At 40.6% G+C, this 15,517-nt stretch overlaps 1 long non-coding RNA gene across 1 annotated transcript in view; it reads right to left on the reverse strand.

Annotated features, from left to right (window-relative positions):
• Positions 1-3,593, reverse strand: part of LOC135411174 (uncharacterized) — a 53,482-nt gene extending 49,889 nt beyond the window's left edge. Inside the window, exon 1 of the long non-coding RNA XR_010429029.1 lies at positions 111-3,593. This is a non-coding gene — a long non-coding RNA (uncharacterized LOC135411174). The remainder of the gene's footprint in view (positions 1-110) is intronic.
• Between the last annotated feature and the right edge of the window lie 11,924 nt (positions 3,594-15,517).

Here is a 15,517-nt window from a genome sequence, read left to right on the forward strand (position 1 = left end):
TTTAGGGAAGTTCCTCCTAATATGAAACTGAAATCCTATCCATATCACTTGTTTCTAGACATTGACAGCAAACTACACCATTACTCAAGCTTTCCTCTCCATATTCTTACCTCATTTTAAGCCCAAACTTGAGATTTCTGTAATCGAAGCAATCGAAAGCAATTCAGAAAAGGCATTCCTAGTTATATTTGGATCTCAGCTGCTAAGAAAATATATAGCACCTCTGTGAAGAGAAAAAACACATGTTAAAATAGCCTTAGCATATTAGGTAATGCATTTTTTTTGCATTTATATGTTTCTTTCTAATGGCTACGTTATTGTTTTACTGTGAAATGAGCTGAACTATGTTTTTGAATAGATAATTCTATCCTCAATCCTGTTCCAAACCAAACCCAAATAATAGTTTTATAGCCGTATCAGATGTAGGTAATGCTGATCAGTTATTACAGCCATGCCAGCTTCTCCAGAAGTTTCAGATCCATCTTAAATGAAAACATACATTTTGTTGTATCTGAGGAGATTTTGAAATAGTCATCTAAAAAAAACCCCAACAACTTCCACCAGCCAATATTGAGTTATAATCTTCCATAAAAGGCTTTCATATTCATGTCCAGAAAAAAATCCCACAACTTGGTCTTTAACAGCTGTGGTCCAGCCTGAGCCTGTTAATAACCATTAGATAGGGGGGGTGCACATTTATTAATTCTCCCTGCTCCCCTCCCTTGTTTTTTGATTGTCAGGTTTAGTCAGGCATAAAAATGAAGCTTTTGTGCAGTCAGAACACCTCATGATTTTTCATGTAGCACTTCATTTTGTTTGTCTACAGAAAATTATTTTGAAGTTAGGGTTTGTTCAGATAACGGGACATTTCACTCAGCCATCACATTTTGACATTTGATAAGTAATTAAGTAAAGGAAAGAACAGCTGTTAAGAAAATGCTTAGTGACAGCATGTAGATGATTTAAGGGCAATTCATGAACCACATAAGTCCCATTTGAATCTAAAATGTTATGAGATGCATGGTAAAAAAATTGCATGATGTCTTTCCTTTGCAGTCTAACAAAGAATAAGCCTTTATCAGCTTGAATAAATGAATGTGCCATCAAATACTCCTGTCATCTTAGCTGGAAAGCTTAGACTCCTGTATCCTAAAGACCAACGTTATGATAAATACTAAACAGAAAATACACTAAATAATTACAAAAGAAAGGAGCTTACTGGACTTCTCTCTTAAACTTAGGCAGCATTTTCCCTAGATTTTGTGTCATAATTTTTCTCACGTTGATCATTTAGAATAAAAGATTGGATAGATTAAAGTTGGTATGTTTGAAATAAAAATTAGTAGGAAGCTAAGAATAATCCTACAGACAAGAGAGAGAAGAGGAAAAAAGAATGAGCAATATGGGAAAAGTGTGACAGAAGTGGCAGGTTTATGAATGGAAAGCATTCCATTCGAAGCAGACCACAGTTTTGGCAGATTTCACATACACAGTTACTGATACTTGCACGGCAGATAAACCATGCTGATACTGATTCAGTGACCATTTAATGACTACCAATTAAAGTGGATTATTAGTTGTCATAATATAGATAGGAAATACAGAATTTTGCTTCTCTAAAGATACCTTCCTGATGCTCTCCTTACCTGGACTTTAGCCACAGCACTTAGAACGATATTAATAGATTTCTCTTGGCTCTTGAAGCATTTTGACCTCAGATGTCTGTGGTAGTAGGTAGAGTATGTGCCAACCTACAAGCTAGCCAGCATTCGCTGCACCCTGCCATTACAAATACTGCTGTTCTCATTCCACAACTGTTTCATTGATGGGTTATTATTCTAGGACAAGGATTCAATTGCTGCTGGTTAATAATAGCTATTATGTATGCTTCAAAAGAGAAATAACAAAGAAGGTACAAGCACCTTAATATCACACCCAATAGCCACCAACTGAAACAGGCATGCAGCAGTCTCCCAGAGAAGTGGTGAGCCTTGCCACATTTCTCCTATGCTTGCAGAGACATTTCTATATACATTTGTCAGATTCAGATATCGTGGTCAGAGGGAGATAGGAACAAATTCTTTTGGCTGGATGTTGTTAAGCCACGTGGGAATGGTTCATAAATTATGTATGTTTTCTCGTTCATCAAAGAAAAGATAAATTGGTCGGGCAAGGCCAAAGGGGACAGAAGTTACCTTCTGCTTTTGGAATATGGAAGAGTAAGAAGGTTTCCTGCTAAGCAGAAGTTTCTGGTGTGCTGGAGAAAGCAAGCAGCAGAGCAACTGAGGAAAGGCAGCCATAGAAATAGTCCACAAGACAGGATGCCACTCAAGTGGTAAAACAAACACTGCCGTGACCAAGCACTAGAAAAACAAGCTTCGAAACCTTGCAGAAAAGGACTAGAGAGCTTGAGGCACAAGCCTTACGAGTATGACAGTTGTAACTGAACTACAGAGAAGGGAAGAGCGTGGTGAATGCAGGAGATGAGCCTGTAGTCTGCTGGGTGGCAGCAGCCAGCACTGCTGGGGCAGTGCTGACCTGACCCTCAGCAGCAGCTGCAGGGCTGTCCTGAAACTACACAGCAGCTTCAGAGTCTTTTAGGCTTTCCATGATGGGCAGGAGGGAAGAGGAAAAGCATAACCAAACTGGTTTTTGGAGGCCCATGATCCTTCTCACTGAGCTAAACCAGAAAGTGCTGCAACTTCCTTGGATAACAGCTAACAAAAGATTGGGCCCTTAATGTATAAGCCTAGCAAATTTGACTTGGGGATGATTAATTAAGCAAAGGTGACTAGTGGAAAGGCAATTCCTGGCACAGACAGGCCCCCAGGAAAAAAAAAAACCAGGAGCCATTAATCCTGACAGTTACAGATCCTTGGGATCATGACTGTTAAAAGACTGGGGGTTTTTTTAATTAAAAGAATGCCAGCAATGTTGAAGTGACAAAAAAAAAATATGTGGAAAAGCTGACATTTAGCAATAGACTTGAGACTGTTAATATCGTAGAGCTTTCTCCTGACAGTTAATACCAGGATAAAAAAAAAAAACATCTGGAAAGTTGGACTTGTGTATATTCTGCTATGTTTATAATTCAGAATTAATATAGAACATGGAGCTATTGCTTCCCAAAATCCTTTTCCTGATCGTGACTGTATTTTAAGCCACTCCCAGGATGTTGCTCTGCATTTATGAAATTGAAAAGCTAGCCTCCACAGTACTAATGCATCAGTTTGTGTCATTATGATGAGGATGAAATTGAGAAGGGGAGCAGTTGCTTAGGAGATTACTTAGGGTATATGATCAAAAACATCATCAGGGAAGCCATTTATAACTAGTTGTTAGCTTGAGGTCACATGAGAACATTTCTGGCACAAAACAATAACACAGCAAAATAAACAGAAAGTGTAAAGGTGTTCTCCAAATCAGCAGCCAAGCAGCTCTAGTCTATCCATAAACCACACCAGAATCAGGCTGAAATTCCAAGGCTGAAAGGTGTTACAGATAATTTGTTGCAAACTATTTTATAATAGCAGCATCTGTAACTCATTTAAGAAGTTGCTGTTTACTCAGAATGGCTCTCCTACCACAATAGGTTACCCGGCATGGAGTAGATAATGAGATCCTAAAGGATTTTCATATAAAAAGTTAGCATTTACTTAAATGAGAAAGTCTGTCCCATGATAACTGGTATTAATACAGTTCTTTGCTATACTTTCAAATAAACACTGAGGAACTGCAGTGATATTTATTTCCTTTCTTAAGGATACTATTCTTTCTAAAACTATAAATATGACAAGGCATAGAATTTGTTTTGCAGGATAAACAAACAAACAAACCAACCCCTTTTCTCATTTCCATCAGATATCTAGAAACTAATGGTACCCCAAGATTGTTTTTCAGCAAATAAATTCAGTCGCGAAAGGTAAAAGGGCCTCCCTGTGTACTGTGAGAAATACAGTCAAGACCATGGCTGAGTTAGGTATGACAGACACAGGGCAGAACATACACAAGCAATATTCTAATTTTAAAAAATGAATTAGTAGCTCTAATCAAATTGCCCTTGCTTCTGTAGTTATAGCTACGTATGTAAATTTTCGCCGAGCGCACGTCAGAGGCTCTCAGGAGGCACGTGTTAATAAATATTCTGCTCATAAATTGTAAGAGGGGTGTCTTGGCTATAGCTGGAGTTCACCCTGTCTCGTTCCTGTAAACTTTTCCTAGTCAAAGATTATAGATCCTCAGATCTTATAAAAAGCCTTGGAAGAAGCATGTTGTCCTCAAGATGTACCTGGTTATGCCAAGCTTGAGGAGGTCCCAAAGATGCAGACTTGTTGAAGGAAGCAGCACCCACATTTTCATATTTCAGCTGACATCCAGCTGAGTGATCTAAGCAGTGTTGGTTTTGATTTTGGTTGTGCTGGGGGAAGAGCAATCTGCCAGGGCTCAGCCTACTCACTGCCTTCTCTCTGCCAAGTCTGTTCCACAGGGAGTATGTAGGCAGCAGCCCCTCAGCTGCCCAGGGGAGCAGGGCTGCAGTTCAGCCTTCCCTTACATGCCCCTATCCTCAACAAGTGGCTGCATACAGGGCTCTTATGCCATAGACAAACCATTAATAACTAGCAGGGAGTGGTTCTCACTACACTGTATTGATTTTTGAAGCACAGTAGGTCTTTTCAGCTTCAGAGCAAAGACAGCCAGTTTGGGTTGCCTAATTATGAAGTAATTAGGAGAAGATGCCCAGTAAATTTTGACATTTCACCCGCTCTATGAATTATCACCTTCCTTTATTTCCAGCAGCCAGCCAGAATCACTTGCTGTTAGACTGATGGTTTTCCTTTTATGGTTTACAGATTTTGTGGCTAATTGTGAGGAAAGCCATTTTTGGAAAGCCTGGGCAGTACAAGCATGAATCACAGCAGCAAGCCATTGCTTCTGTCTCCCAACATGTATCATGGAACTATTTTCTTCCATCCCTTTTGTAGTACAGTACATTCTACATTATGAATCATTTTCAGGCAAAAATAGAAACAAGTGATGACTTCATGTTCACTTCACAACAGAGAAGCAAGAACAGGCATCCCATAATTTAAGTGCCAGGTTTAGTGGCTTTGTAACAAATTGCTGCACGGACGGCCTTGAGTGTCAGCTGTAAAGAGATTAATAGACCCCTGAACACATTTCCTAACAAAATATGAATTTTTAAAAAGTCAGATTCTGGTCCTCAGGGAAGCTCCAGAATAACACATTGATATTTGGTGCCATCTTGGATGTTGTAACACTAATAATGCCATACCTAAAAGCAAAATGAAACGCTGCCATTCACAACATGGAGGTAAGTGCCTGTCATCCCTCTGAAGTGAATGAGGGGATTTAAGCACCTGGGAATTGGATTTACAGTCTACAGTGTGCTGGGGCCTGGGAGGCAAGATGCTTCGGTCAGGCAATATTTTGGCTGTCTCTTGCACCGATCCCACCTATGTCACACACTGGTTCTGCTGAACTGGGTCTCCTGGACATGAGCCAGTTAGAGCCAGGAGCATAGTTCTCATTAGTGGAGTGCCAAACCTGATCTAGTAATCCTGCTGGGAAGCTGGGAGTATTTAACTCATGCTTATGACCCCTTATCATAGTAGCTCAGCTTTTCTTCAGTCTGAAGCATGTACCTGCTTGGGGTGTGAGCAGAGAAAGCCCAAGTCTTCCTGCAGAAGATCATGTAGAGGTTTTCCCTTAGGTGCCTAATTCTGGCCATGACAGATGTCCATTTTGTGATCCGTAGTAACGACTGGAGACTGCCATTTTCCATCTGCTCAGTATGGCCCATCATCTAGTTCTACTGGAAGAAGAGACTGCAGTAATACTTGCATTTTCCATTTAGCCAGTTCAGCCAGGTAAAACTGAAAATGCCAGCTTTAAGTCTGAATCCTTCCATCTGAAGTAATTGCCCCTTCTGTAATACTCCAGTGGTAGGGTAACTTAAGCATTCTTCAGAGGGAACACATCAAACTGGGGGGTTTTTTCCCCCTTTTTTTATTTACTGGGAGTAGTGTGGCTAGAAGGCTATTCAGTGGAGTGCCGGACCCACAGATGGGAAGTATAGTTACACGGGTTGATCCTGCCTGTGCAGTGATAGCTGACAAGTTAATGAACAACATACACAATATATTCAATGAAGTAGTAAAATGGAGTTGCAGTGGCCTTGAGTTTGATCTCTTGAAGCAAATTATGAATTGTATTACGGAGGCCAGAGAAGTCATGCTACTACTGAAGAAATTAGAATCGGCCTCAATACTAAAAGGGTTGAAGGCATTTTAAATTTTATGCAATTGCAATTTAAGCAAGAAACCATTTTTACAGATAATTTTTTTTCTACCACATAGACATAATATGCATCCAATGCGCTCACTCCTGTTTTCAGCTGCAGAAATATTCACGCTTTGGCTCATCTACAATCTGAATTTGTCTTAGCCACACCGCCAAAATACACCTCCTTGTAAGTCTGGCAGATACTCTTAGTTCTTTTAAACCCTTACAAGGGAAGAAATAAAACACTGTTTATCCTGTCTTTTTTTTTTTTTAGAGGATGGTTGGCATATATTGCTTTTCACTATGCTCCCCACATAAAGGACCTTCACTATTGAATTATCACAAAAAGAAAGCTGAAGTATTTTATTACCCACCTTAAGACATTTTGGCCAAAATCCTGTAAACATGTGTTGCCTTTTTTCCAGCAGCTGTCTCATTGCCATTAAAAAGACATTTTATTTTCCTGCAATACAGTTCTTTGCAAGCTTAAAAGACTGATGCCCTGCTGTGCCACAGAGTACAAAAGGCCCAGGCCTAGGCTGTGAGGGTAACAGGACATCCCCCACCAGCTGAGATGAAATTGCTGTTGATTGTTAGGGTATTAACAGATGAGCTTATTACACCTTTATGCAAAAATGTAAGGGGCTAATAATACTATATTTGTGGTTGTCATGCTCACAGTGAAGTCAAGAGAACACAGTCAATGCTTTAACAGCTTCAATGTGAAGTCTGTTAGTTTAGCTAAAGTTTCACTTCACCTGCAGTTTAAAGAAAGGAGGAGACTGCAGTAAAGCAACTGAGGTGGGGCAGTTCTGCTAATTTTACTGTGGACAGGGGCAACCTCCAAGACAGTACTACTGTCAGTAACTGGGGGAGGCAACTTCTTAGGCTACCACAGAGAGATGCACTGGATCTCATTCAGCAGTATCTCTAGTCTCTGGCAAGTGCAAGTTTATTTAAATGAGGCACTCATAGCCCTCTAGATTGCCAGCTCAGCTAGTGCTAAGCTGATTTGAATTGCTTCTCATGTGCTCAGGTCACACATAGAGCTCTTATGCCTCAGCCAACATATGGCAATTTATGTACATGTTTTGCATTTCAGATGTTCATGCATATTTTATTAGAAGAAAGATTTATTTGCATAATACGTACTGGAGCAAAGTAAATGGACTGGATGGTTCTGGACTGCAGAACAAAACGAAGCACCTGGACTTTGTAAAAGAAGCAATTATGGTGAGCTGAGGCACTGTTGTCACTGTTCCTATTTCTTTAATCGCTTCTACCAGTTTTTACTTCAAAATAACTGGTTTTCATTACGAATGCCCTCATGTAGCCATATTTACTGTAAAAGGAAGGGCCTGTGTACATGACAGGGCACAAACAAGCCAGAGTGTTTTTCTTGGAAATGGTTGGATTTTAGATAGCTCTGTTTTGAAAAGATCTGTATCCACAGCGATATCTACCAGGGCTGTGTGTCTGCAGAAGCCCTATTTACCAGATGCTGGATGGGGATAGCCTCTAGTGTAAATTACTATTTAAGTCTCAGTTCAGCAGAGATCATGCTTGACTTTCAGCACAGGCTTCAACCTCTTACTCAAGTTAATCACACACTTAATTGCTTTATTAAATGGGGATGGAATTAAACATATCCTTAAGAATATGCTGAACCAGGACCTACCACACAGATTGTCAAACTGAGGGCTTGATCCAGAGAGCACTGAAATTACCAGGAGACTCCAGTGGCCTTCAGTTGAAGCATATAAATGGGAGTCACAGGTGTGCTTCAGTGTTGAAATACATAAATCAGGTTCCCTATCACATAATTTTCATCTGATTTACTTACTTGCATACGAACCCGAGAGCTGGAAGAGAGCTGAGGACTTAATGTTCTGGTGTACTGTTAATATCCTGGAATAAAATGTCAGCAGAGACAGGAGGATGACAGGACCTTCAAGCTACTGATTCTTCCCAGACTTCCACACAACAGAGAAGAACAATATGGTGAAACTGAAGGTAGAAACTGGTTCACAAGTAGGTCCCATCATTTGCAGAGGTATCTTTCAAGGTTCTGATCTTGCTTAAGCACAGCTCCCCATAGAGCTGAAGTTCCAATGCTTTTCTAAAGCACTATTCATAATTAAACAATTGTACAAAAGTGCTCTGTATAGTTGAGGATGCTTGGGGGAAAAATAAACACCTTAGGATAAAAATTAAATATGTAAGTCTTCAAGCAAAAATGGAAGAACTATAGAAGGCAAATATCCAAACCTCTTTGGTAAGTTAATTTCAATTGAGCTGAGACTGTCAGACTCATTGCTGCAGGGTAGCTTGATGGAATGGCTCAAAATTCATATGCCACTTTTGTTTTCATCCCCACATTACTGAGATTGCTATGCTGTGCCAAAGAGCAAGTAAGCTGGGAAAAGAATTTCCTGGCTAGGATCTGCTTGGAGGCTGCAAGTCAGCAGAGGAGATGGGCCCTCCCCCGATGACTGAGTTAGAATATACATGTATCGTGAGCAACATTAAGGATCTGAACTGGGGCCATTTTCTGCCTGGTAACAGGTTTACACAGGATGTAATCAATGGTCTTCTGTAGGTGCCCTGAACAGCCTTCTAAGCTTTACTGAAGAGGTAAAAATCTTTGTTCAAGAGGTAAAGAGCTCCTTTGCTGCAAACCTTTCACACCAGTCTCCTGTTCCCTATGCTATCTCAGGCACAGAGATTCACGGCAAAAAAAAATACTGCTCACAAGGATAGACAACTTTTGAGCAGTGGAGTTAACTTCATCTTGCCAACAAACAGAGATGCTTTTATCTCACAAGAATGGCTGTGGACCAGAAAAGGTCAGAATTGCTGGAGTTCATCAAACAATTAAACACACCTGCTCAATATTTTGAGCAGAAAATAAGACTAAGAGGATGACTGGCAAGATAGAGTCTGCCTCTCCCCTTTGAGGAAACAAGGTGCAACTCAAGCAGAGGATACCATTTATATGACTCCTTTCATCTTACCAAGCCAACAGTGAATGGATATAACTATCAGCATTTTTGGTGAAAACGTCCTACTCTGGCTGGGTGCAGAAGAGATGGCTGGATGGGGGCTGAAGAAATAAACACACACATTTGAATACTGGATGCATTTTCCCCAGGCTTCTGATATAAAACGTAATTGCATCAGATGTTCTCTGAGAACTGCCAGTTTGCTTAAGACTGTTCAGCAAATTCCCTCAATAGCTGCTTGCCTACACTTCACAGACAGATTGCAAGGAGGTACTTTTCTCTCAGATGCAGATGAGCAATAAGGTCTCAGGATTGATGTAGATACTTCCAATCTGCTTCAGGAGCAAATGACTGCTTTTTATATTGTTTAACTGCTAGCATAGCCCACAGGCTTATCTTTAGACAGAGGCAGCCAAGAAAGCAAGGGCCATGGATATGAAACCTCCCCCCTACTCCCCAGTGTTCCCCAATTTCATTGCTTTTGTAGTGAAGATTGCTTTCTAACAAGAGCAAAACAGCAAAAACATTTTATAAGCCTCTTCGGTAGCCAAAGGGAATTTATCAGAACCTTGCCAATAAAACCCATGCTCAAGTGTAATTTATGCCAGATAAATGGTGAATCTACACCATGGCAATTTGGACCATCCTGTGAGGGACCTCCAGCTTTTCTTTTTCAGGTCATATGAAGATTTCTTCAGGGTATGTGGAAATGGGTCTCCTTAGCTAATGCTGCTTTACAGAAGGGCAGAACGTGGGCAAATTCAAGGGAAAGAAAAAGCTGCCAGAAGGAAATTATTTGGTAGCATTCCTCCCAAAGCCCAATAAAGAACCACAAAAGGATTTTAAAGGCTTTTAGGGAAGCCACTGCCAGCAGAAACCCCACAGCATCAATCCAGTTACGCTGCTATAGCATGAGGGTGGGAGAGAATGGAAAAGCTAGCAGACAGGCGTAACTTCCCTGCATGATTAGCCTGGGCATCACAGTCCATTTCAGAAATGAAGAAAACTTGTCCTACTGGCAGAATAATGAATCATTAAAACAACAAAAATTTCTGAAAGTGTTCCTTCACTCTTGCTTTCAGATGATCCTGCAAAGTGGCTTGTTAACCTGTGTGGTGGGGATGGCTTCCACAGAGAGTCAACAGAAGACAATCCTCTAATAATTTTTATCTTGGCAGCCTTTTAAAGTGCAACATATGTATAAATAAATGCCAATATTAATTCCATGGAAAAATGCCTACCGTTCTCAGAGTTGAAATTGCAAACCAATTGTGCAGTTCTGTCTTAATTCTACCATCTTTTAAAAAAGGAAAAATTCTAATCACATATTACACTGCTCTGTGAATCAATTCCAAATTATTGGAAACTGTCACATCCTGATCCATCAGCTGGCTTTATTTTTAAGCATATTCAAGACCTTTTGAATCACTGTAGACTGCACTGACCACAGAGCTTCAGAGTAGACCTTGACTTACAATTTTCCAGTCTGTGTGACTGATTTGGCTGCAACAAGACTCTGCATTTCCACTTCACACACAGGGAGCTTCAAAGGTATTTTGAAGGCCTCAGGTTTAGTAAATAGTAGAAAAAGAGTCCATTTAATAGAAAAAAGAATTATAGTAGTCAGAGGCTGGAAGACCTTAGAAACAGAGGAAACTGTGAAACACCCTAGTCTTCCTGGGGTTGCAAATCTTCTGATTTTCACAATTTTTGACAGATTGGGAGGAGGGGAGACCACTGAACCTCTTTTCTTCCCCCTTTTATCTCCATAGCAGTGTCTTTTAACAGAGTGGAAAAAACCTCTTAGTTTAAAAAAAAAATAATTAGCTCTCATCCCAGAAACAGATAACTTTTCTATAATCCCGGAGACATAAAAAGCTAGCAGAAATTCTTTCTCTTAAGGGCATTTTTCTGGCTGCCAAAAAGCATGTGCCTTTTAAGAAGGTACAACAGGACCAGGGATGTGCTGCTTTGACAATACAATCAGTGACTAATCCAAATTTAGAGCTTGTCAGACCTGGAAGGAAGGGGAATACCTTGTCACACAAGGAACCAGCCAGCACCACAAGCTGGTGATACCTAAATGACTAAGGGAGAGGTCTGAATGGAGAACTGATACTGTTTGCTGATCAAGGTGTCAATTCCTACTGATAAAAGTACTGTTTTACTAATAGGGAAGTTGAACTCCTGAGCAAGCACATGCCTACCCAAAGGTCTGATCTGCAAGATGACAATTATGCAATTGGAACAACCTAAATACTCTATTCCAGCTATGGGAGCTACTAGAAGTTTAACAACAAACCCAGCTACCACCCCTGCCGTTTGAGAACACCCTGCAGGGGTAAGGCAGGGGTTCCAGCCCTAGGGTGTTGCTATTGTTAAGAAAATAGCAGTGGACTTTGTCTTGCACCAATTATTAGATGTTGCATCAAACCTATTTTCTCTTCCTCCCATGCTATTCTCCTAATTCTACACTCTTTTATCGTCTTTTTCACTCTTGTCCCCTTCTTTCACTCTTACTTCCAGTTCAGCTCCTCCTAAAAAAAGCCAATTATCAGTGTGCAGTCACTATATAACACTGCATGACATCCTGTTTGTATGGCAGGATCTAAGAGCAGGAACTATCTGCTACTTGACATACACACAGCATGCAGAGAAAAGCAGACCCATTCTTCAATAGCCTGCTGAAACTTATCGATAACGTCATCAAGAGTTATTGTGTCACATCATCCAAATCAGAATTTTGCAAGGAATATGCCTTATCTTTAGGCTACTGCCATTAAAGTCATCTTTACCCAATCTTCTACATCTGAAGGTATCCCAGTTGATCTTTGCACAACTTCTTGAACAGTATCTCAGGAATCTCAAGTTTAGGACAGCGAAATAAATGCCCTCTTCTCCACAGTTCATATTGAAAAAAACCACAGGAATTATTTTTAATATGGAGCAGCTAAAGAAAGGGAGTCATGGATTTCAAATACAAACTGCCATTTACATCATCTGAAGATGACACTATGACATCAGACTCACCCTTATGGGATACAGGAAAATTAAGGCTCTCAGAGCAAACAGATAACCTGACAGGCTGTGACTATTCTTGCAGGAACGTTTTTCAAAACCAGAAACTGGTGCAGATGGTTATTCTCATTCCAATCACAAATCTGTACTGATGATATAGGTGTAAGTAGAAAAGAGATAGCTAGGGAGATGCTATGATATGTTATACACTTACTTTAACAAACCTAAAGGTGATTCAATCTCTTCAAGGTTCTGTTAAAGCACAGGTTTAACATGCAGTACCCAAGTTTTTTTGGAACTGCCCCTTTTAGCTGAACATAACATTTTTTCTTTGTACTCTGACTGCACACCCCAGCATATTCATCTTCACTGTCATCTCAAATACCTACTGTTCCCACTTGGTAAAAAAGGATTACTTTTCAAGAGTCATTTTTGCAGTAGTTTTGCTGAGCTGACCAGCAAATTTTTAACTGATAAGTCTATTGTTTGACAGACTGACAAACTTCCTTAACTGTCCATTAGAGCATGAAGACTTCAACAGAAATGCCATTTTTAAACACAGTATTTCAAGGAGAAATTTTAAAGTGTCTACTATTTCCCTCCCACCCTCACTGGAAATGGTGAGCAATGAGGTTAATCCTGAATTATGGAACTCCACTTACTCAGTAAACCAGTTTAACGCAGCTTTTCTTTTAAGTGGACTGAGTCACTGTCCAATAAACATGGTATAGTCATGGAGGTGATAAACATAAATACAAGCAAGCAGTAATTTTGCTTCTCATTGAGTCCAGGTTGTTAGCAAACAATTTCTGAGTGGGCCAGCGCAATACGACATAAACACAGCTGCCTCACTCCTAAGAGCCAGGTCTTTGGACACCAATGGCCAAAAGACTAAATAAATACCCCCTGTGCACTGCCTGTAGCAGGTCCACCAGCTGCACTCCTGCATTACATGCTCATCTGCCTTCTGAGCTATAGTATCACTCAAATAATAAGACTGATCTTATTAGCAGGCCCTTAATCCTCACTTACCTTCTCCTTTAGCCATTAGCTATCATTAAGTTACTGGCAGTTATCTTAACAGGATGCAAACTTGTCAGCTACTATTCCTCATCCAGTCACATATTTACCACTTCAAAACTCCACAGTCACAAGCGACTAAGGAAGTATTTTTTTCAGGACAGCTTGCAACCTTGAGGTACCGTGCCTTAGTCCTGTCTGTGACTCCTAACACTACTAGGATGACTTGAGAGACATACTCCAAAGCTTATCAGGCTGTAGCAAGCAATTGTGCATCTTCCCTTGCTGGGGAAGACCACCATATGGAAGTAGGGTTAGATCATGGTAAGCCTAGGAAGCTAGCAGGGGCACTTTCACTTCTCAAGAGGTGTGTGCCAAGATAAATGATTCTCAGATTACCTAGTACAACCCTCTGCTCAATGCAGAATCTGCTGGAGCCATTTGCCCAGCACCTCATCAGCTAGGTTTTAAATCTACACAGACTCCACAACCTAAGTTTTATCACTCTCACTGTAAAAGTCTTTTCTCCTGTTCAGACAGAACTTGGTATTCAAATTTGTGCCCACTGCCCCTTGTTCTGCCAGTGGATGCTACTGAGATTAATCTGTCTTCATTCCCTCCCATCAAGGATCAATAGGATATCCCCCTAAGCCTACACATTAAGGGAACATTAGTCTTTAGGCCTAAGATCTCCCACCTCACTGCCCCATTTAGAATAAAACACCAACAGCCATTTTACTGCAGTGTCATGCTGAAGATGGGGTTTTTTGCTAGTATACAGAACATAAGAACCTCCACCATATTTATCAGACAGGATGAAGGATTGTTTTGTATAGCTATCAGAAGCTCAGCTTGGAACTTCAGTATTCCTACACATATATCCAGAAATCCGCCCAGAGTGAGCTAAGGATTACTGTTCCACAATTGCAAAAGGACATGGAAGTGCACCTCAGCCAAAAGGTTCATGACCAATGCCACTGGCTTCCATCACACTTGGCCCACTGTACCTGAGAAGACATCCTTTCATCAGCAGCCAGTACTGAAATCTACCATTCCCATTCTGCAGCTTAAGAATTATGTAAACAGGGCTACAAGACTCCAATACAGACCTAGAAATCAGGCATTTCATTTACATAACAGCAACATGGACAACAAATTAAACAGAACCAGCAGCTTTGATTCCTGTGACTAAAACACCCCAAGCAGGGAGCAGTTAAAGTGGCCATAAATAAAGGTGGCCTTTTCACTTATTCTTCAACCACTCCTTTTATGAAAGGCAAGTAACTCGGCCACGATAGTCTTTCATAATGGAGAGGGCCCTCTCCTTTTTACTGTAGATGCTTCCACAGGCATGTGGAGCTGTAGAAGCCTGCATAGGCTGAACTGTGATCCTCAGTCTACTCTCAAAGTCAAGACACCAGACCGGCAAAATCAAATTCTTGTCAGATCCCTGTTTGCATTACTTACCTTTAAAAATGAGATTTCCCATACTCCAGCAACTCAGAATCTCAAGTGGTTGTTCTGATGGTTCTGTCAAATTATCCTTGACCAGTGCCAGCTTAAACACCTGTGTCTTGTCCCCAGGCTCCTAGACCATAAGCTGAAGACTGGGTGGGAAGTGTTGGTTCAGTCACTTATTCCATAGAAGGCAAACCCTAACTGCTAGAAAATTTAGACTGCATAAGCTTCCTGAATCAGATTGCCAGTGCACGAACAACAGTTCTAAGGAATTCTGATGCTGGCAACCTAAATACTTTTGACAAACCTCTTTGAAAAGCCAGTAGAGCTGTTCATAGTCCTTAGAGAGCAGAGCTTTAAGATCGGTGACCATAAACATTTGATTAAGTGTTCCTGAATTCAGATTGAACAGTTGTCCTAATTTTACATGTTCAAAGATGACTGAAACAGTTTTAAAACATCAGGTAACTGCTCTGCTGGGACCAGTGAGGGTAGCCAGATGCAAGGGCCAATGCTTTGTTTAAAGGCCACCAGAATCCCCAAACAAGATAACCATATAGCATATGTAAGGTCAAGTCAGTTCTTGCCAGGAGAGTAGAGAGGCAATAGGCACAAGCAGCCTTTGGCATTGAGTTCTTAGATCTGTCCTTGGTCAAAACCAGGTTTGTTTTCTGCTTTAAAAAAAATTTAAACCATGACAAAAAACTAGTGCAAGA

This window comes from Pseudopipra pipra, chromosome 3 (assembly GCF_036250125.1).
Source record: "Pseudopipra pipra isolate bDixPip1 chromosome 3, bDixPip1.hap1, whole genome shotgun sequence".
Lineage (NCBI taxonomy): Eukaryota > Metazoa > Chordata > Aves > Passeriformes > Pipridae > Pseudopipra > Pseudopipra pipra.